The sequence below is a fragment of the Scyliorhinus canicula genome, unplaced genomic scaffold (assembly GCF_902713615.1).
Source record: "Scyliorhinus canicula unplaced genomic scaffold, sScyCan1.1, whole genome shotgun sequence".
NCBI classification, from domain to species: domain Eukaryota; kingdom Metazoa; phylum Chordata; class Chondrichthyes; order Carcharhiniformes; family Scyliorhinidae; genus Scyliorhinus; species Scyliorhinus canicula.
The window spans coordinates 35,136-59,083 of NW_024056010.1; the positions used below are offsets into that span (position 1 = coordinate 35,136).

General features: G+C 45.7%; 1 long non-coding RNA gene across 1 annotated transcript; it reads right to left on the reverse strand.

The window, feature by feature from the left end:
• Positions 1-960: 960 nt before the first annotated feature.
• LOC119961467 lies at positions 961-11,905 on the reverse strand. The gene is made up of 3 exons (XR_005459667.1): positions 11,839-11,905; positions 3,300-3,413; positions 961-1,009 (listed from the first exon to the last, which is right to left on the reverse strand). It is a non-coding gene; the product is annotated as an uncharacterized LOC119961467 (long non-coding RNA).
• Positions 11,906-23,948: the final 12,043 nt, after the last annotated feature.

A 23,948-nucleotide genomic window follows, 5' to 3' on the forward strand; every position in this document is an offset into this window, starting at 1 on the left:
GAGAGGGTTAACTCGTCGTCGTCATGTGCGAGACTAAGTCTCATTCAATTTAAGGTACTGCATAGAGCCCACATGACGGGGACAAGGATGAGTCGGTTTTTCGGGGGTGAAGACAGGTGTATTAGATGTTCGGGAAGCCCTGCGAATCATGCACATATGTTTTGGGCATGTCCGGCACTGGAGGAGTTCTGGAAGGGGGTGGCAGGGACGGTGTCGAGAGTGGTGGGGTCCAGGGTCAAGCCAGGATGGGGACTTGCGATCTTCGGGGTTGGGGTGGAACCGGGGGTACAGGAGGCGAGGGAGGCTGGAATATTAGCCTTTGCGTCCTTGGTGGCTCGGAGGAGGATCCTGATTCAGTGGAGGGACGAAAGGCCTCCGAGTGTTAACACCTGGTTAAACGACATGGCAAACTTCATCCAATTGGAAAGGATCAAATTCGCCCTGAGAGGGTCGGTGCAGGGGTTTTCCAGGCGATGGCAACCCTTCCTAGACCTCTTGGATCAGAGATAGAAACTGAGGCCATGACAGCAGCAACCCGGGAGGGGAGGGGAGGGCGGGAGGGGGGGAGGGGGGGGGGGGGGGAGGGGGGACAACGACGAAGGAAGTACGGTAGCGGCGGTGGCACGGGCAAGGCCTGCCCGAGGACGCTGCTAGAAATGATAAGTTGGTCTGACTGTCGGTTCGCCGGCGGGGGGGGGGGGGGGGGGGGGGGGGGACGCGCGGGTAGGGGGGGGGGGGGGGGGATTCTTTTTCTTTTTCTTGTTAAGTAGGGGGGTTTGACTTTGTTTTGTTATAATTTAAATGTAAATGTAGGGGGGGTTAAAATGTTTGTATTTTGAAAAATTCAATAAAAATTATTTAAAAAAAAAAAAAATGATGCTTGTTCCTTCCATGTTCAAAATCCGCTGATATTCAGGATGTGATAAATTGAGGACTCTGTCAGATCATGATGTGATGCTTGGTTTGAGTTTCCGGACTTTGAATCCTCCCCATCGAACACTCTGTGAAACTGATTGAAAACAGAAAATAGGGAGTGAGAGAGATCCCACGTAAACACAAAGGCAGGTAGTGAAACTGCTGAATGATTCTGGTCATTTGTGAGGCCGGCTCTGGGAAAAAGTGACCATGAAAGCTGCTGGATTGTTATAAAAACCCGACTGGTCCCTTTGGGAAGAGAAAGAGGTTAAGAGGAATTTAGTCTATCTACAAGACATATTAAGCTCCTAGTTGGCAAAGCAAATTGGACTTTGAGCTTCATAAATTGAAACATTGATACTGAAACTATGCTTCTGGTGGCAAAGTGGTTAGCACTGCTGCCTCACAGCGCCAGGGTCCCGGGTTCAATTCGAGTCTCGTGTGACTATGTCTGGAGTTTGCACTTTCTCCTCGTGTCTGCGCGGGTTTCCTCCCACAGTTCCAAGATGTGAAGCTTAGGTGGATTGGCCATGCTAAATTGCCCCTTAGTGTCCAAAGGTTAGTTGGGGTCACTGGGTTCCAGGGACAAGGTGGAGGCGTGGGCTTAAGTTGAAGGAGGGTGCTCTTTGCAAGGGCCAGTGCAGACCTGATGGGCTGAAATGCCTCCTTCTGCACTGTGAATTCTATGATTCTGCACTGTAGGAATTTTATGAAGGTCTGGTCACCACACTTCAGGAAGGATGTGAAGTGGGCAGCACGTTGGTGCAGAACGTTAGCCCTGCTGCCTCACAGCGCCGAGGTCCCAGGTTTGATGCCAGCTCTGGGTCACTGTCCATGTGGAGTTTGCACGTTCTCCCTGTGTTTGTGTGGGTTTTGCACCCACAACCCAAAGATGTGCAGGGTAGGTGGATTGGCCACGCTAAATTGCCCCTTAATTGGAAAAAAATGAATTGGATACTCTAAAATTTAAAAAAAAACGTAAGGATGTGAAGGTTCTTGGAGAAGATGCAGAGGAGATTTACCAGAATGGTTCCAGGAAAGGAGGTTGAGGGGAGATTTGATTCAGGTCCACAAGATTGTCAAGATTTCATTCAGGTGGACAAATAAACTGTTTCCATTCACTGATTGTACAAGCAGTCGGGACACAGATTGAAAGTTTTGGGTAAAACCTGGATTGAACTATATAAGATCCTGAGGGGTTTTGACAGGGTCAATGTGGAGAGGATGTTTCCTCTTGTGGGAGAATCTGGAACAAGGGCATCACTGTTGCAAAACAAGGGGTCACCCATTTCAGATGGAGATGTGGATTTTTTATTCTCTTGAGGGTTGTAAGAATTTGGAACTCGTGTCCTTAAAAGGCAGTCATGATGTGGAGATGATGGCGTTGGACTGGGGTGAGCACAGTTAGAAGTCTTGCAACAACAGGTTAAAGTTCAACAGGTTTGAAACAAACCTGTTGGACTTTAAACCTAGTGTTGTAAGACTTCTTAAAAGGCAGAGGAAGCAAAGTCCTTGAATATGTTTAAGGCAGAGCTGGATAGATTCTTGATGGGCAAGGGGGTGAAAGGTTATCGGGGTCGGCAGGAATGTGGAGTTCAAATGAAAAAAAATGAAATCAAAATTACTTATCGTCACGAGTAGGCTTCAATGAAGTTACTGTGAAAAGCCCCTAGTTGCCACATTCCGACGCCTGTTCGGGGAGGCTGGTACGGGAATCGAACCGTGCTGCTGGCCAACCTTGGTCTGCTTTCAAAGCTAGCGATTTAGCCCTGTGCTAAACAGCCCCTCAGTTGAGGTTGAATGTTGAGGTTAATAGTTGAGGTTAGAATGAGATCAGCCGCAATCTTATTGAATGCTGATCAGGCTTGAGGGCCCGAGTGGCCTGTTCCTAGTTTGTGTATAAAAGGAACAGGAGATATGACATGTATGTTTTTACACTGCAAGCGGCAATGAACTGAAACTTGCTGCCTATGAGGGAGTTTGAAAATGGACACAATGAATCATTTGATTTCAAAAGGAAATTGGATTTGAGGGAAATAAACCTGCGAGGATACAGGGATGGAGCAGGAGAATGGGACTGACTGGATTGCTCCAGAGAGCTAGCATGGATTCAATGGGCCGAATGCCATTCTCTGTGCCATCATGTCTCTGACTCGTTTGTGTAATCTCGTTTTGTAATTTAACCTCAGAGGGTTCAGATATCACTCAGGTAAATCTGTGCTACACTCCCTCCGAGGCCATTCTATCCTTCCTCAGGTTTGTTGCCCAGAACTGAACACAGTTCTCCAGGTTTGGTCCAACCAGGGTTTGAGAATCTCGGGGCTTTTCCAGTCAAACTGAGACCTGAAATCTTCCCTCACAGACAGAACAGACAAACCTTTTACCTTCCACACCCAGATGCTGCTGAAATTCAGTTTCTAATGAATCGAGAGACTGTCAGATCGCGATGTGATGTTTGGCTTGCGTTTCCCGTCTGTTAAACCTCCTCTTCCAATATCCTGTAAATTTACAGAAACCTCACTGTCAGTTTAGGATAGAAATTCAGAACATTCTCTCCTTGCTAACTTTGATTAAATGTATTCCTGGAGGTTTTATCACATGACCTGCCCCCATCCTCCAGCCATTAATCGGTCAACACATCCATCCTTGTGACACGCTGCCTTCCTCGGCCAATTGGGAAGCGAAAGGACTCATTGCCTTGCAGAACAGTGATTGACTGTCTGGAAACAACCTTTATCCCATTTTCAATATTTTTATATCCGCTTAAGAGAAATGTTAAAAGAAAATTACAAAAAAAATCTTCTTTACTGTCCTAATGATTTCCCAGGCATGAATCTCACCAAGGCAGAAAGTAAAATTTTGAATTCATTGAAAGTCCAGTGGTGGCCATGAAACCATTGCTGGTTGTTGCAAAGAGCCACCTAGTTCGCTGATGTCCTACAGTGAAGGAAATCTTCTATCCTTACCTGGTGTGCCCTACATGTGACTCCAGATCCACAGTCAGCTTGTTGACTCTTAAAATGCCCTCAGAGATGCACTCAGTTCAAGGGCAATTAGGGCTGGGCAGTGAATGCTGGCCCAGCCAGCGACACCCACATCCCGGGAATGAATAGAAAAGAAAATCTGCCATCCTTACCTGGTCTGGCCGACACGATTCCAAACCACAGCAATGTGGTTGATTCTTTAAATGCCCTCCGAGGTGGCCGAGCCAGCCACTCGGTTTAAGGGAAATTAGGGATGGGCAATAAATGTTGGCCCAGCCAGTGACTCCCACAAATGAATAAAATAAAATCCTGGAGACTCAAGTCAGTCAATCTGGGAGAGTTGGTATCCAGTCCAGGCTCGCAATGCATGTGCCCTGCGGCTCCTTGTCCTCTGTAAAGGTGGCGGACGGTAACCAGGGCCTGTCACCGCTCAGCTCTCACTCTATTCGGTGCCCGTTAAGACCGCACCATTAACATTTTACTCGGGAGTTGAAGCCTCCTCAGGGTTTTTCTGAAGCCTCCCCAGGTCACTCCGCAGCTTCTATTTACTCTCCGGCTACCCACCGGCTCCATTTCTTTGCACACATGAAGTGTGTGAGTGATCTCCCTCTGAATTGGACTTAATTAATTAATGACTAACTCATATTTATTCTTATCCAGTGGAAACATCTTCCACTTGTCTATCATATCAAACCATTTCATAATCTTGCAGGATCAGGCCATCCTTCATTCCCTTTTCCAAAGAAAAGGTGATCCCCTGTCCAATCTTTCTTGCTGGGTGTCACCTGCCAGTTCAGGCATAATTCAAATATCTTTTCCTGCATCTTCTCCAGTCCTTCGAGATCCATTTTACAATCTGGAGACTTTAACTAATCTGAGCAGCAAACTCACCGTTGCACCAAATGCCTGTATGTTGCAGTATTTTAGTAATTTTACTGTTAGCAGAATGTAAGATGGGACAGAACAAGATCCAACAAGCCAGTCTGTAACACTGCAGAGCATCTACAAACTTGCCTCTTCCCCGTACTGCTAAACTCTTAACCTGTAGCTGTGGCATCAAGAATAATGTTCAGAGAAAGACTGGATTTCTCTTCGGTGACACTGGGCCAGACTAAATTAGTTCACAGGATTGTTGAGCTAATGTCTCCATGTCATAAAATGGATCTGGAAGGACTGGGGACGATACAGGAAAGTGTACCAGAATGATGCCTGAACGGGCAGATTACAGACAGCAAGAAATGCAGTGGCTTGAAGAGTCATCTAGGCTCCCCCGCTTCCATTTCATGTGTTCTTATGAACATCATTGTAAATCATTTCCATGCAGACACAACAGATGGAACAAACACCAATTCATCGCCATCCTTCCCATATTCCAGGATTCCAAACACACTTTCCAGGTGACAGTGATTTACTTGTACTTCTTGCCATCCAGTATTGTGTATTCACTGCTCATGATTTGGTCTTCCCGACACTGAGATTAAATCAGGATTGGGTGACTGTGGAACATCACCATTCAGTCTGCAAACATAATCCTGAGTTTATGATCATTTTAACATTTTAATTCCCTGCCCCACTCCCACTCTGTCCACAGCCTCCTGCACTGCTCCAATAAAGCTCAAACGAAACTCGAGGAACAGAACCTCCATACGGACATTGACCCAGGGCCAGGTTTCAAACCCGGGTCCTCAGTACCGTAGTTTTGTAAACTCTTTTTACGGGACAATAGAAGGTTTGTATTCGGTAAATTGAGACTAAATATTGCATCAAGGTCGGACAGAAGTCAGTTGATTCATCAGGCCCTGAATATCACCCTTCGAAGGTGGAAGGTGAAATGTTTCTCTGTTCTCAATGAGAAAAGATTTCAAACATCAGTGTGACTGAAAAAGCCCGAGACCTACACAACACACACCCGAGTGAGAGTGTTCCAGTGAACTGACTGTGGAAACATCAGTGTGGCTGGAAAAGCACTGAGACCCACACAACACACACCCGAGTGAGAGTGTTCCAGTGAACTGACTGTGGAAAGAGCTTTAACCAGTTACACAGTGGGTAGGCAGTGGTGTAGTGGTATCGTCGCTGGACTAGTCATCCATAAACCCAGGATAATGATCTGGGGACCCGGGTTTGAATCCTACTACCACAGGTGATGGAATTTAAACTCAATAACATTTCTTGAATTAAAAGTCTATTAAACCAGCTGGTTCACTAATGTACTTTCGGGAGGGAAATCTGCCGTCCTTACCCAGTCTGGCCAACATGTGACTCCAGACACAGAGCAATGTGGTTGACTCTTACCAGCCCTCAAGGGCAATTAGGGATGGGTAATAAATGCTGGCACAGCCTGCAACGCCCACGTCCAATGCATTAAAAAAATTGTTTCACTAATTGTAACTCAATTAATGATCACCACTTATTTAATCATCTGTTGCAGACTTTTAGCTAATTAATACAGTAATTTTTAATGAATACAGGGCACCATATGGCGCAGTGGTTAGCACTGGGACTGCGGCACCGTGGACTCGGGTTCGAATCCCGGCCCTGGATCACTGTCCGTGTGGAGTTTGCACATTTTCCCCATGTCTGCATGGATTTCAACCCCACAACACAAAATTGTGCACGTTAGGCGGATTGGCCATGTTAAATTGCCCCTTAATTTGGAAAAAAAATAATCGGGTACTCTAAATTTATACAAATAAAAGATAAATTGCCTGATCAAGGATGAGGTTCTGTTTCTCAAGTTTCCTTTGAGCTTTATTGGAGCAGTACTCTAAATGTATATGGAAAAAATACTTTTCACTGTACCTCACTGAGCCTTCTTCAAAATTCTTCAATCATGGGAGGTGGGGGTCACTGGCTGGACCAGCATTTACTGCTCATTCCAATTGCCCTTGGACGGTGTGTCTTGTGAGGCTATTCAGAGGGCACTTACAAATCAACCACAACATTGCTGCGGATCTGGAGTCACGTGTAGGCCAGGCCACGTAAGGAGAGCAGATTTAAAGAGAGAACTGAGAAGAGCAAGGAGGGGACATGAGAAGTCTTTGGCAGGTAGGACCAAAAGCTTTCTATAGGTATGTCAGGAATAAAAGAATGACTAGGGTAAGAGTAGGGCCAGTCAAGGACAGTGGTGGGAAGTTGTGTGTGGAGGCTGAGGAGATAAGCGAGATACTAAATGAATACTTTTCGTCAGTATTCACTCAAGAAAAAGATAATATTGTGGAGGAGAATGCTGAGACCCAGGCTATTAGAATAGATGGCATTGAGGTGCGTAGGGAAGAAGTGTTGGCAATTCTGGACAAGGTGAAAATAGATAAGTTCCCGGGGCCGGATGGGATTTATCCTAGGATTCTCTGGGAAGCCAGGGAAGAGATTGCTGAGCCTTTGGCTTTGATTTTTAGGTCATCATTGGCTACAGGAATAGTGCCAGAGGACTGGAGGATAGCAAATGTGGTCCCTTTGTTCAAGAAGGGGAGTAGAGATAACCCCGGTAACTATAGGCCGGTGAGCCTAACGTCTGTGGTGGGTAAGGTCTTGGAGAGGATTATAAAAGATACGATTTATAATCATCTAGATAGGAATAATATGATTAGGGATAGTCAGCATGGTTTTGTGAAGGGTAGGTCATGCCTCACAAACCTTATCGAGTTCTTTGAGAAGGTGACTGAACAGGTAGACGAGGGTAGAGCAGTTGATGTGGTGTATATGGATTTCAGTAAAGCGTTTGATAAGGTTCCCCACGGTCGGCTATTGCAGAAAATACGGAGGCTGGGGATTGAGGGTGATTTAGAGATGTGGATCAGAAATTGGCTAGTTGAAAGAAGACAGAGAGTGGTAGTTGATGGGAAATGTTCAGAATGGAGTTCAGTTACGAGTGGCGTACCACAAGGATCTGTTCTGGGGCCGTTGCTGTTTGTCATTTTTATAAATGACCTAGAGGAGGGCGCAGAAGGATGGGTGAGTAAATTTGCAGACGACACTAAAGTCGGGAGTTGTAGACAGTGCGGAAGGATGTTGCAGGTTACAGAGGGACATAGATAAGCTGCAGAGCTGGGCTGAGAGGTGGCAAATGGAGTTTAATGTGGAGAAGTGTGAGGTGATTCACTTTGGAAAGAATAACAGGAATGCGGAATATTTGGCTAATGGTAAAATTCTTGGTAGTGTGGATGAGCAGAGGGATCTCGGTGTCCATGTACATAGATCCCTGAAAGTTGCCACCCAGGTTGATAGGGTTGTGAAGAAGGCCTATGGTGTGTTGGCCTTTATTGGTAGAGGGATTGAGTTCCGGAGCCATGAGGTCATGTTGCAGTTGTACAAAACTCTAGTACGGCCGCATTTGGAGTATTGCGTACAGTTCTGGTCGCCTCATTATAGGAAGGACGTGGAAGCCTTGGAACGGGTGCAGAGGAAATTTACCAGGATGTTGCCTGGTATGGAGGGAAAATCTTATGAGGAAAGGCTGATGGACTTGAGGTTGTTTTTGTTAGAGAGAAGAAGGTTAAGAGGTGACTTAATAGAGGCATACAAAATGATCAGAGGGTTAGATAGGGTGGACAGCGAGAGCCTTCTCCCGCGGATGGAGGTGGCTAGCACGAGGGGACATAGCCTTAAATTGAGGGGTAATAGATATAGGACAGAGGTCAGAGGTGGGTTTTTTACGCAAAGAGTGGTGAGGCCGTGGAATGCCCTACCTGCAACAGTCGTGAACTCGCCAACATTGAGGGCATTTAAAAATTTATTGGATAAGCATATGGATGATAAGGGCATAGTGTAGGTTAGATGGCCTTTAGTTTTTTTCCATGCCGGTGCAACATCGAGGGCCGAAGGGCCTGTACTGCGCTGTATCGTTCTATGTTCTATGTTCTATTTCCTGAAGGACCCGACGGGTTTTTACAACAATCGACAAAGTCACCGTTAGACTTGTACTTTGAGACTTTTATTCAATTTCAATATCTATCATAGGCAGATTCGATCCCAGATCCCCAGATCATTAACCTGGGTCTCTGGATTACTCACCCAGTAACAATACCATTACTCTACTGCCTAGCCCACAGTCTTGGCAGAATATGATGTCCAGTAACTTCACAAAATTACAAAGTAATTTATTTTTTCAATCAAATTCTGATAGCTCTGCAGTTTCTGGAAACATTTTGGTTGAAGGTGTTATTTTAAAAAATAAAGATCTTTCTAGCCTTTGCAATATAATTACCGAATACACCAATTCACTAATGATAATTAATGTTCACCACTGAATAATCATAAATGTAATTATTGTTTTGTGGTATGAAATCAATACATGGTTAATATAGAAAAGGTACACAAGGTGAAATGGCTGCAGGAAGCCACGTGTTAGAGGTATAAAAGTGTTTTTTGCTATGAAATCAATGCATAGTTAATATAGAAAAGGTACAGAAGGGGAAATGGATGCAGGATGCCACGTGTTAGAGGTATAAAAGGGCTTCCTTGACCTTGTTACCAATGACAGTGAATACACTATGAAAATAACAATTTTAAAACTAAATGTGATTACACATGCGTACTTACAGCTTCTTACGTTACAACAGTGAATATATTTCAAAAGTACTTCATTGGCTTTAAAAGATAGTGGCAGTGCAAGTTTTATAGAAATGTACATTTATTCAAGTAGCCCGCAAACTAGGCTATACCCCTGTCTCTGTAAGACTTAATTACCTGCAAATGCTCACATTCAATGCATTGTTTTGCATCTTTGACTATGTCTATATGTATGTTTCTAGATCATACCTCTTCATTCACCTGAGGAAGGAGCAGTACTCCGAAAGCTAGTGATTTGAAGCTGTTGGACTTTAACCTGGTGTTGTAAGACTTCTATCCTGACAAGGGCCTCACGGTAGCATGGTGGTTAGCATCAATGCTTCACAGCTCCAAGTTCCCAGGTTCGATTCCCGGCTGGGTCACTGTCTGTGTGGAGTCTGCACGTCCTCCCCGTGTGCGCGTGGGTTTCCTCCGGGTGCTCCGGTTTCCTCCCACAGTCCAAAGGTGTGCGGGTTAGGTGGATTGGCCATGCTAAATTGCCCGTAGTGTAAGGTTAATGGGGGGATTGTTGGGTTACGGGTATACGGGTTACGTGGGTTTAAGTGGGGTGATCATTGTTCGGCACAACATCGAGGGCCGAAGGGCCTGTTCTGTGCTGTACTGTTCTATAAGTGTGAGGTTGTCCATTTTGGAAGGACAAACATGAATGCGGAATACAGGGTTTAACGGAAGGGTTCTTGGCATTGTGGAGGAGCAGAGAGATCTTGGGGTCTATGTTCATAGATCTTTGAAAGTTGCCACTCAAGTGGATGGAGCTGTGAAGAAGCCCGATGGTGTGCTGGCGTTCATGAGCAGAGGGATTGAATTTAAGAGCCATGAGGTGATGATGTAGCTGTACAAAACCTTCGTAAGGCCACATTTGGAGTACGATGTGCAGTTCTGGTCACCTCATTTTACGAAGGATGTGGAAGCTTTGGAAAAGGTGCAAAGGAGATTTAGAACATAGAACAGTACAGCACAGAACAGGCCCTTCGGCCCTCGATGTTGTGCCGAGCAATGATCACCCTACTCAAACCCACATATCCACCCTATACCCGTAACCCAACAACCCCCCCCCCCCTTAACCTTACTTTTTAGGACACTACGGGCAATTTAGCATGGCCAATCCACCTAACCGCACATCTTTGGACTGTGGGAGGAAACCGGAGCACCCGGAGGAAACCCACGCACACACGGGGAGGACGTGCAGACTCCGCACAGACAGTGACCCAGCCGGGAATCGATCCTGGGACCCTGGAGCTGTGAAGCATTTATGCTAACCACCATGTTACCATGCTGCCCCAAATTTACCAGGATGTTGCCTGGAATGGAGAGGAGGTCTTATGAGGAAAGGTTGAGGGTTCTCGGGTTTTTCTCATTAGAACGGAGAAGGATGAGGGACGACTTGATAGAGGTTTATAAGATGATCAGGGGAAGAGATAGAGAAGACAGTCAGAGACTTTTTCCCCGGGTGGAACAAACCATTACAAGGGGACATAAATTTAAGGTGAATGGTGGAAGATAAAGGAGGGATGTCAGAGGTAGGTTCTTTACCCAGAGAGTAGTGGGGGCATGGAATGCACTGCCTGTGGAAGTAGTTGAGTCGGAAACATTAGGGACCTTCAAGCGGCTATTGGATAGGTACATGGATTATGGTAGAATAATGAAGTGTAGATTAATTTGTTCTTAAGGGCAGCACAGTAGCATTGTTGATAGCACAATGGCTTCACAGCTCTAGGGTCCCAGGTTCGATTTCTGGCTTGGGTCAATGTCTATGTGGAGTGCTGCACATCCTGCCCGTGTGTACCTGGGTTTCCTCCGGGTGCTCCGGTTTCCTCCCACAGTCCAAAATGTGCAGGTTCAGTGGATTGGCCATGATAAATTGCCCTTAGTGTTGGGTGTGGTTACTGGGTTATGAGGATAGGGTCGAGGTGTTGACCTCGGGTAGGGTGCTCTTTCCAAGAGCCGGTGCAGACTCGATGGGCCGAGTGGCCACCTTCTGCACTGTAGATTCTATGATAATCTAGAATTAATCTAGGACAAAGGTTGGGCACAGCATCGTGCGCCGAAGGGCCTATTCTGTGCTGTATGTTTCTATGTTCTATCTGTTGGATGAAGCTGAAGGGTTTGCTCCAACTCAGGGGGCGGTGCTGGAGGACTAACCAGGATCGGCTGGTCCTCCAGCCAATCAGAGTGAATGGGAGGCGGAGCAAAGCAGGGACTCTCGCTCCGTACGCATGCGCCAGGCCACCCGGGCCTATCTCGGTGAAAAGCCCGACCACCTTTCGCCGGTTCAACTACAAATCCGAGATTCGTATTCAGGGTGACACGGAGTGTTTATGAAGCCTCCCGACCCATCCGCCGGCTCCATCCCTCCCTCATGACTCACCGAGCGGGATCTGACCAGGAATCTCCAGCCCACCGCCTGAATCCTGAACTGTGCTCGGCACAGCGCATGCTCCATCTCACGTGGGAGACGGGGCTCAGACCCCGCCCCTCATTCACTCCGATTGGTTGGAGGTCCCGCTACAACCACTCGGTCCTCCAGGCCCATCCCTCTCTTGCTATTGGATCAGAGCTGACGTCAATCATTCCCAGGGCATTGAGAGTTCGGGCATGCGCAGTGCCCATGCTGGACTCGGCCGGGAGGTTTCACTGAAGCTGTTTTGTGGCTTCACTACTTTAGTTTATGTCTGATGTTGATGTTCGTTTTTTTTTAATGATTTTGTGAGTTTTGAGACCTGCACATTTATGTCCTTGTGCAGGATTAAGCCAGCATCTGCCTTAGCATGATGCTGGGTGTGAAAAGAACTAAGCAAAAGAAAATAAAGTAAATAATGGATAAAACAAAAGAAGGGGGTGCTGCTAAAACAACGAGTGGAGCACAACCCAAATGGAACAAGGGAACAGAAACTTATCTAAAACCTGTCAAATTAGAATGTGAAAATCGGGGTCGATAAGGCAATCCAACCCCTGCGGCGCCCACCGAGCACGGAAATCTTCCAGTGTGCCCGTGGACACTGCATGCTCCCTCTCCCGGGACAGCCGGCCGCGAACAAGGCCTCGGAAGAGGGGCAGACAGTCGTGCTGGACCGATAAATGGCTAGTTTGGCCCGGCCCAGGAGCAGGTTCACAAGGACGTCCTCCGCCTTCCCAGCCCCCCGCCGCACCGGATGTCTGTAGATCAGGAGCGTGGGGCTGAAGTGCAAATAAAACCTCAACAACAACGTCAAGAAATCAAAGAGGGGTGCAGCCTGGGACAGACAACATAAACGTGCTCCATGGTCTCCACCAGGCCGCAAAAGGAGCAGGTCTTTGGCAGAGCCACGAAGTGGCAGGTTTCACTGAAACCCGGTGGAGGCTCCAAACCCCAATAAGAAGTTTCCCGGCCCGGGTTTGCATCGAGCGGGGGGACAGCTGCGGCCTGCTCCCGGTGACAGGCCTGAGTTAACGGCCGCCGTCTTTTTAGAGGCTGCAAACCCGCAGGGGGCAAAACATCAGAGATAGAGTTTGTTGTGAAACCAATGGGATATTGTAAAACAGGAGGTCAGGGTTACAGTCAACAACAACAACTTCTATTTATATAACACCTTTAACATCATAAATCATCCCAGTCAACTTCACGGGAACATTATAAAACAAAGTGAGACACCCAGACACAAAAGGAGATATTAGGGCAGGTGACCAAAAACTTGGTCAAAGAGGTGAGTTTTGAAGAGTCTGAAAGGAGGTCAGTGAGGTGGAGACGAGGAGATTCAAGGAGGGAATTCAGTGCTTGGGGCCGAGGGAACTGAAAACCATGGCGGAGTAATTAGAATCGGGGGTGTACAAGAGTCCAGGATCAGAGCTGTGCAGATATCTCAGGGGGCTGTGGGGCTGGAGGAGATGACAGACACAGGGAGAGACGACGCCATGGAGAGACTTGAAAACAAGGGTGAGAAATGACTGGGAGCGAATGCAGGTCTCGGAACACAGGGATCAGAGGGGAAAGGAACTTGCTGTGAATTAAGACATGGGTAGCAGATTTTTGGATGGCTTTAAGTTTACAAAGGTAGAATGTGGGAGAGCAGCCAGGTATGTAATGGAATTGTCGAATCTGGAGGTTACGATGGTAAATTGCCGTATTATCTAAAAAGGTTAGGGGGGGTTACGGGGATAGGTGGAGGTGTGGGCTTAGTTTGGGTGGTCTTTCCAAGAGCCAGTGCTGATTAGATGGGTCGAATGGCCTCCTTCTGCAGTGTAAATTCTATGAGGTCAGAAGCTCATATTGGATCAAGTGTGAAACCAAGTTTATAAAGAGACTGGCGAAGTCTCAGACTGTTGCCAGGGAGAGGGATGGAGTCGGTATGTCAGGATTGGAGCAGAGACTGAACAGTGGATTCAGTCTTCTCCATATTTGATTGAAGTTATTTAATCAGTAGGAAGAGAACCAGAATGGACCCTGAGTCTGATATCCGGTATAGCTTAGTTCGAGCGGGTGAGGAAGAACAAAGGAAACCCTGGCAGATTTGGAGAAACAACCTTTGCGATTGTTCATCAAATCTCCACATGGTCAGTTCTGGACACAAGGTTCACCTCTGTTATTCTGTCGGCTCAGTCAGGGTGATTCAGATTAATGTCTGTCACAACTCATGAATGAAGTGACTTATGAAGAATATTCTTACCTCTAATTATATAACTTTGGTAAAAGGATACAGAAATAATGATCTAATCCTTTATTTGGATTTTCGTCCCAGGGAGGAGGGACAGTGTGTGGGACGGGAATTTACAGCTTTGGGGAAAGAAGAGAGACTAAAATATTCCGCAGAAACTGGAATTAACTGTTCAGAATTTCTATCCCGTACTGATAGGGTGGAGGTGTGTACTTGAGGGTGCTCTGTTCAAGGGCCAGTGCAGACTCGATGTGCCGAATGGCCTGTTCTGCACTGTAAATTCAATGATTGTGGAAGTTGGATGTTAAACAGTTTTGTGAGAATTGGGTCAAAGGAGCAAAGGGTATGTCTCACAGACAAGATGAGCATTGAGAGAGCATGATGGGAGACAACAGGTAAAGTGGGGAAAGATGTGAGTTCAGAATTTGGACAAGAAAGTATTTTAGGCAGTTCTTCTGAGTGGTTTAGTGGAAGAGGAGCTGTAGAATCAGCTGATAGGATTGTTTCAATGGGTGGGGTTTTCAAATCCTTGCTGCTGGCTGGATCTTCCAGTCCCACAGATCGCTCAGTCCGCTGTTCTGGTTCATTGGTTGTCTCATTGGGTTCGCCGTAGGCCTCTTGGGGCCTGTGGAAGAGCTCCTGGAGCCTCATTCGCCTGATGAATTCGTTGGAGCGGAGAAACGATGACATCTTCTTTGCAGCCTTCAACACATCATCGATGAAGACGAACATCTTGCCAAGGTCATGAACACTGCTTCCCTCCAAACAACCACACAACCTCAAACAGACCATTGATTGCAGCAAACGACCCAGCATTCAGGAGAACAGCGATCCTAACACCACACAACCGTGCCATGGCAACCTCTGCAAGATGTGCCAGATCATTAACATGGGTACCAACATTACACGTGAGAACACGTGTAATGGTGCGACTCGGCCAACGTTATATACTTCATACTCTGCAGCAAAGGATGTCCAGAAGAGCGGTACATTGGCGAGGCCATACAGATATTGCGACAACGGACGAACAGACATCGCGCAACAATCGGCAGGCAGGAATGTTCCCTTCCAGTCAGCGAACACTTCAGCAGTCGTGGGCATTCAGCCTCTGATCTTCGGGTAAGCGTTTGGCCTTCAGGACGTGTGAGAACGCAGAATGGCTGAGCAGAAACTGATGGCCAAGTTCCGTACACATGAGTACGGCCTAAACTGGGACCCTGGATTTGTGTCACATTACATGTGCTTTTGAAATCCTGCCAACTGTCCTGGCTTGAGACAATTCACACCTCTTTAACCTGCGATTATCCCTCTCTCTAGTCGCACCGTATGGACCTGTAAAGACAATTACCTGCAAAGACCCGCATTCAAAGTACCAATTTGCATCATTGAATTTTTCTACATATTTGTTTGTGGAACCCACATCTTCATTCACCTGAGGAAGGAGCTGCACTCTGAAAGCTAGTGATTCTAAACAAACGTGTTGGACTTTAACCTGGTGTTGTAAGACTTCTTACTGTGCCCACCTCAGTCCAACGCCAGTATCTCCACATCATAAATGAGAAGTATTTAATGCTTCTGCTAGTTTTGAACCAGACACCTTTTGCGCGTTAGGTGAATGTGATAACCTCCATGCTACAGAAACAGCTGGAAGCACAGTACCAATGGACCTGTGCAACGTTCAACTGCACAGTCTTGCTGCAGCTTTCAATGGTTCGGCTGGGAGGCCAGGTCACTTATTACATGAAGACAGCTGTTCCTTTAAAACAGATGTCTCAATTTGTAAGACCATAAGATATAGAACTTATATTGAACTTTAGCATTTGTTCAGTAAATATCTAACGGAACAATGCTCTCTGTTCAATCATTAATGCATCATTCTTATCTTCCTACAGAAAATTTCCACCAATTTTACTCAACATTTGTTTATTTAATGTTGAACATCTGTATATTTACTTGTTATATATGACTTAATTTTGAATTGAATAGCTCTAGAGTCTTCACCCTGAGTAACTCTGAAATATATACCATTGAATTGCAAACATGACTGACCAAGAAAAGAAACCTTTTCACTGGGTAACACAAATCCCATGAATCTTTGTTCAGTTTGACCACAGACAGCTTTCAAACAAAGTCAAATATAGTTAAATGGAAGTGAATTGAGAATTATGTGATGCTTATATTTGACCCCTCTGTGTTTTGGTGTGAAACGTTTTGCAGCCTAAATCCCGTTCATGTATAAGAAAGGAGGGGTGACAGCAAATCCGCACTGAGCCTGGATTTCCTCATCTCCCTGAGTGGCTTTTCCTGTTTCTCCATCATGAAGGCCAAATCTTTCAAAAATGTGGTTCAGTTAAATCTTTAACATTTCCTCTAATTCAGTTAGTATCATTTGTACACGTGGTAAGGTAACGATTAGAATGCTATACAGACTAAGTTATCACAGAGTTACATTAGACTCTCTTGGAATTACGCCTATGTGCGACTGGCCTCGTGTATGCCTGACAACCTTCTGCTGGTAGCCGGATGTCACCTGACTGATGCCTGACGCCACGTACTGGTGGGAGGTCACACTGCTGAGTACATGTAATATTCTATACAGGCTTATCACATCTCGTAACTTCTCAAAATTATCGAGTAATTTATTTTTTCGAAGTTTCTGTAAACATTTTGGTAGATCGTGTTATTTTTTGAAAAAAAAATCTAGTCTTTGCAATATAATGACCTAACACACCAATTCACTGATCATGATCAATGTTCACTACTGAATAAACTTGAATTTAATTATTGTTTTTTGCGATTAAATCAATACATAGTTGATATAGAAAAGGTACAGAAGGCGAAATGGCTGCAGCAAGGCACAGATTAAGAGGTATAAAAGGGCTTCCTTGACCTTATTACTAAGGCCAGTGAATACATTATGAAAATAACAATTTACGGGCAGCAAGGTGGCGCAATGGGTAGCACTGTTGCCTCACGCCGTCGAGGCCCTAGGTTCGACCCCGACCCTGGGTCACTGCAGTGTGGAGTTTGCACATTCTTCCCGTGGTTTTGTTGGTCTCACCCCCACAACCCAAAGATGTGCAGGGTAGGTGGATTGGCCAGGCTAAATTGTACCTTAATTGGAAAAAGTGAATTGGGTACCCTAAATTTTTTTTATAATGAAAATAACAATTTTAAAACTAAATGTGATTACACATGCGTATTTAGCTTCCTACATTACAACAGTGAATGTATTTCAAAAGTACTCCATTGCCTTTAAAACTCTTTCGGAGGTTCAGTGGGAGTGAGGTTTTATAGAAATGTACATTTGTTCTAATTGTCCGCAAACTTGGATATATTACACTCGGTGTCCTCACCAGAATAATTGATAAAGATTGAGTCTTAATTTTGTGCCAGAACCATGTCATTGACACCTTTGAATATTCTACGAAAATCCAGACACACCATATGCACAATTATTTGTTGTAAAACACAGCGAGTTGTTGTGATTTGTAATGCACTGTCCATAAATGGTGCTGGAATCTCATTGGACTGTAACTTCCAAAAGGGAATTTAATGCATTCTGAAAAGAAAACAAAATAGTCGAACTATGGGATTAAATGGGTCGCTGTACAAAGAGCTGGAATGGAATAAATGGGCCAAATAGACTCCTCTGTGCTCCAGCAGCCTTGTGTCCATGTGAAGGGAATGGGAACAACCTGGAACCTACTGCCTATGAGGTCGGAGTTGCAGAGATGACGGAAGGATTTCAATAGGAAATTAGACGGTTACTGAGAGAAATGAACCAACAGAGATTTGGGGATAGAACGGGGCAATGGACAGACTGGCTTCCTCCACAGAGAGCTGACATAATCGCACAAGACTGAATGGCGCCATTCCCCACCCTCCAGATGCTGTGATCTTAGGAGAGAAATTCAGCTGCTCCATTCACTCCAACTGACTGGAGTCACTTATCTCTGGTGCCATCTAAGTGGCTGCTTTAGCACAGGGCTGAATAGTTGGCTTTATAGACTGAGGCAGGCCAGCAGCACGGTTCAATTCCTGTACCAGCCTCCCCAGGCACCGGAATGTGGTGACTGGGGGCTTTTCACAATAACTTCATTTGAAGTCTATTTCTGACAATAAGTGATTTTCATTTTCCATTTCATTCTCGTTAATAGAACGATACAGCGCAGTACAGGCCCTTCGGCCCTCGATGTTGCACCGACATGGAAAAAAACTAAAGGCCATCTAACCTACACTATGCCCTTATCATCCATATGCTTATCCAATAAACTTTTAAATGCCCTCAATGTTGGCGAGTTCACTACTGTTGCAGGTAGGGCATTCCACGGCCTCACCACTCTTTGCGTAAAAAACCCACCTCTGACCTCTGTCCTATATCTATTACCCCTCAATTTAAGGCTATGTCCCCTCGTGCTAGCCACCCCCATCCGCGGGAGAAGGCTCTCGCTGTCCACCCTATCTAACCCTCTGATCATTTTGTATGCCTCTATTAAGTCACCTCTTAACCTTCTTCTCTCTAACGAAAACAACCTCAAGTCCATCAGCCTTTCCTCATAAGATTTTCCCTCCATACCAGGCAACATCCTGGTAAATCTCCTCTGCACCCGTTCCAAAGCTTCCACGTCCTTCCTATAATGAGGCGACCAGAACTGTACGCAATACTCCAAATGCGGCCGTACTAGAGTTTTGTACAACTGCAACATGACCTCATGGCTCCGGAACTCAATCCCTCTACCAATAAAGGCCAACACACCATAGGCCTTCTTCACAACCCTATCAACCTGGGTGGCAACTATCAGGGATCTATGTACATGGACACCAAGATCCCTCTGCTCATCCACACTACCAAGAATTTTACCATTAGCCAAATATTCCGCATTCCTGTTATTCTTTCCAAAGTGAATCACCTCACACTTCTCCACATTAAACTCCATTTGCCACCTCTCAGCCCAGCTCTGCAGCTTATCTATGTCCCTCTGTACCCTGTCCTCTACATCCTAACTTTCGGGCTGTTTAGCACACTGGGCTAAATCTCTGGCTTTGAAAGCAGGCCAGCAGCATGGTTCAATTCCCGTAACAGCCTCCCCGAACAGGCGCTGCAATGTGGCGACTAGGGGCTTTTCACAGTAACTTCATTGAAGCCTACTCGTGACAATAAGCGATTTTCAATTTTCAATTTCAATTTTTAAATTTTCAACTAAGAACTTCACATCTTTCCTAAAGTATATATAGGATTCCATATATAGGATTCCATTCTAAAGGGATAGAATTGAAAAGCACGGAGGAAATGTTCAACTTGTTTAGAACCAGGGTTAGACTACACTGGGAACACTGTCAACATTGGCGATCTCCATTTAGAAAAAGGAAATAGAGGCACTGGATAAGGTGCAACAAAGATTCATAATATACAGAACTGAGAGCATTTAACACTCAGGAAAGGCTGGGGTTGCTTTTTTCTGGAAAAGAGAAGACTGATGGGTGATCTGATGGAAGTCTTTAATATTATGAAGGGATTCAATGAAATGAAATGAAAATGAAATGAAATTCAATAATCTAATAGGAATTTCAGCAGAAACCTCTTTACCCAGCGAGTGGTGAGAATGTGGAACTCACTAACACAGCGACTGGTTGAGGTGAACAGCATGAATCCATTGAACGTAAAGCTAGATACATACATGAGGGAGAAAGGAATAGAAGGAGATACTGATGGGGGAGATGTAGAGGGGCGGGTGGAGGATCATGCGGAGCATAAATACTGACACAGACCTTGGCTAACCTCAGCCGGTATGTGCACCTCATAACCTGATAGTTTTTTTCTGTGAGAAGCACCAAGATAAATTAAACCAAAAGGACCATGTAACCATCGTAGCCCATCTTCATGGCAATATGGCATGATTTTTGGGGTTTCCAAACAGAAAAGAGAATGAAACATCTTCTAACCTCCAAACACCCTTTCTCTCTTTGATCCTTGTGAAATGTGCAACCAGATATTCGCAAGAAGGCTCAGAGAGAATCACCCCACTGGAGATGAAGCCGTGAGACCGGCCAGACCAGCAGAAAGAAACCCTCTGACCATCCCCATTGACCAACAGAATGAACAAAATGCAGACAGTGCGATGAATTACAAAATCCCTTCGCACATTGAGGACAGGTGAACGGCCACTCCCCAGTGTGAACTCCTTGTTATGACTGCGGACGGCATAACCGAGTGAATTGTGCCAATAAGACGTAAACTCGTGTGATATAATGGGGATTATGGAGACATGGCTGCGGGGATGGGAACTGAATATATTCAGTATTTAGGAAGGAGAGACAAAAAGGAAAAGGCAGTGGAGTGGCAGTGCTGATTAATAATAACTTTTATGCTTGTCACAAGTAGGCTTACATTAACACTGCAATGAAGTTACTGTGAAAATCCCCTAGTCGCCACACTCCGGCACCTGTTCAGGTATAATGAGGGAGAATTCAGAATGTCTAACTCACCTAAGTCTTTCAGGGCTTGTGGGAGAAAACCGGAGCACCTGGAGGAAAACCAGCAGACATGGTGAGAACGTGCAAACTGCACAGACAGTGACCCAAGCCAGGAATCGAACCTGGGACCCTGGCGTTGTGAAGCAACAGTTCTAACCACTGTGCTACCCATGAGGCCCATGGTTAAAGAGGAAAACAATACAATAGTGAGGAAGGATATTAGCTCCGACAATGTGGAATCTGTATGGGTAGAGCTGAGAAACACCAAGGGGCAAAAACATTAGTGGGCATCGTATATAGACCCCCAAACTGCAGTGGTAATGTTGGAAATGGCATAAAACAGGAAATTAGGCTGATTGTAAAAGTTTCTATTGGTAAGGGAAGAGAAAAAGATTGGTGAAGACAAATGTAGGTTCCTCACAGTCAGAAACAGGGGAATGTATAATAGGGAACAAAGAAATGGCTGAGCAAATCAATGCATACTTTGGTTCTGTCTTCACAAATGAGGTGCTGGTTTAGCACAGTGGGCTAAACAGCTGGCTTGTAAAGCAGAACCAGGCCAGCAGAGCGGGTTCAATTCCCATACCAGCCTCCCCGGAATGTGGCGACTAGGGGCTTTTCACAGTAACTTCATTTGAAGCCTACTTGTGACAATAAGCGATTTTCATTTCATTCATTTCACATATCAGATACCAGAAATGTTGGGGAACGCCGCAATTAGTGAGAGGGAGGAACTGAAGGACATCAATATTAGGAGAGAAATGGTGTTGGGGAAATTGATGGGATTGAAGGCTGATAAATCCCCAGGGACTAATAATCTGCAGCCCAAAGTACTTAAAGAAGTGGTTCTAGAAATAGTGGAAACATTGGTGGTCATCTTCCAGGATTCTATAGACTCTGGAACAGTTCCTGCAGATTGGAGGGTGGCTTATGTAACTCACTATTTAAAAAGCGATATAGAGAGAAAACCAGGAATTATAGACTAGTAAACCTGACATTGACAGTGGGGAAAATTCTAGACTCCATTATCAAAGATTTTATCACAAAGCACTTAGAAAACAGTGGCAGGATCGGACAGAGTCAGCATGAATTTATGAAGAGGAAATCATGCTTGACAAATCTACTTGAATTCTTCGAGGGGGTAACTGGTAGAGTTGATTAGGGGCAGCCAGTGGATGTGGTATATTTGGACTTTCAGATGGCTTTTGACAAAGTCCCGCAGAAGATATTAGTGTGTAAAATTGAAGCAAATGGGATCAGGAGTACTGTATTGAGATGGATAGAAAACTGGTTGGCAGACGGAAACAAAGTATAGGAATTAATAGGTCTTTTTCAAATTGTAAGGCAGTGACTAGTGGGGTACGGCAGGGATCGGTGCTCGATCCCCACAGAGTCACAATATATATTAATGATATTTTTAAATATTTAAAGTACCCAATTCTTTCATTTCAATTAAGGGGCAATTGAGCGTGGCCAATCCACCTACCCTGCACATCTTTGGGTTATGGGGGTGAGACTCAAGCAGACATGGGGTGAATGTGTCTCCACACAGACAGTGTTCCTGGGCAAGATTGAATCCTGGTCCTCAGCACCGTGAGGCAGCAGTGCTAACCTCTGTGCCACCCCATATATTAAGGATTTAGATGAAGGAACAGAATGAAATATCTCCAAATTTGCAGATGCCACCAAGTTGCTTGGAAGGGTGAGCTGTGGGGAGGATGCAGAGATCCTTCAGTGTGATTTGGACAAGTTGAGTGAGTGGGCAAATGAATGGCGGATACAGTATAAGTTGGAGAAATGCGAGGTTATCCACTTTGGTAGCATAAACGAGTAGGCAGACTATTAGCTGAATGGCCATAGATTAGGAGAGGGGAATGTGCAATGAGACCTGGGTATCCTCGTACACCAGTCACTGAAGGTAAGCATGCAGCTACAGCAGGCGGTAAAGAAGGCAAATGGTATGCTAGCCTTCATTGCGAGCCAATTCGAGTACAGGAGCAGGGATATCTTGCTGTCATTATACAGTACAGGGCCTTGGCGAGGCCATACCTAGAATACCTGTGTGCAGTTTTAATCTCCTTATCTGAGGAAGGATGTTCTTGCTCTCGAGGGTGTGCAGCGAAGGTTCACCAGATTCCTGGGATGATGGGACTGACGTACGAGGATAGATTGAATCGGTTGGGATTGTATTCCTTGGAGTTCAGAAGAATGAGGGATCTCATAGAACCTAAAATATTGTAACAGGACTTGACAGGGTAGATGCAGGAAAGATTTTCCCAATGCGGGAGTGTACAGTACCAGAGGTCGCAGTCTGAGGATACGGGGTAGACCATTTAGACAGAGATGAGGAGAAATTTCTTCAACCAGAGAGTGGTGAGTCTGTGGGATTTGTTACCAGAGGAAATAGTTGAGGCCAATAAGTTGTATGTTTTCAAGAAGCAGGTGGATATAGCACTTAGGGCGAAGGGAATCAAAGGATATGGAGGGGAAAGCGGGATTGGGTTATTGAGTTGGATGATAAGCCATGATCATAATGAATGGCGGGGCAGGTGCAAAGGACCAAATTATCTCTTCCTGTTCCTATTTTCTATGTAATCCCTTCCCACACTAAGAGCAGGTGAATGGCCTTTCCCCAGTGTGAACTCGCTGGTGTCTCCACAGAGTGAGTAAAGCACAGAATCTCTGCCCACTCTAAGAGCAGATGAACGGTTTCTCCACAGTGTGAATTCGCTGGTGTTTCCGCAGGTGGGATAACTGAATGAATCGCATCCCGCACTGAGAGCAGGCGAATGGCCTCTCCCCAGTGTGAAGTCGCTGGTGTATCTGCAGGTTGGATGACTGAATGAATCCCTTCCCACACTTAGAGCAGGTGAATGGCTTCTCCCCAGTGTGAACTCGCTGGTGTGTCTGCAGGCTGGATAAAGCACGGAATCTCTGCCCACACTGAGAGCAGGCGAATGGCCTCTCCCCAGTGTGAACTCTCTGATGTACCTGCAGGCTGGATAACTGTGTGAATCCTTTCCCACATTGAGAGCAGGTGAATGGCTTCTCTCCAGTGTGAACTCGCTGGTGTACCTGCAGGCTGGATAACTGAGTGAATCCCTTCCCACACTGAGAGCAGGTGAATGGCTTCTCTCCAGTGTGAACCCCCTGGTGTATGTGAACGTTAGATAACTGAGTGAATCTCTTCCCACACTGAGAGCAGGTGAATGGCCTCTCCCCAGTGTGACTGCGTTGATGAATCTCCACCTCGGATGGGGCTCTGAATCCCTTCCCACAGTCCCCACATTTCCACGGTTTCTCCATGTTTTGGGTCTCCTCGTGTTTCTCCAGATTGGACAATCACTGGAAGCCTTGGCTACACACAGAA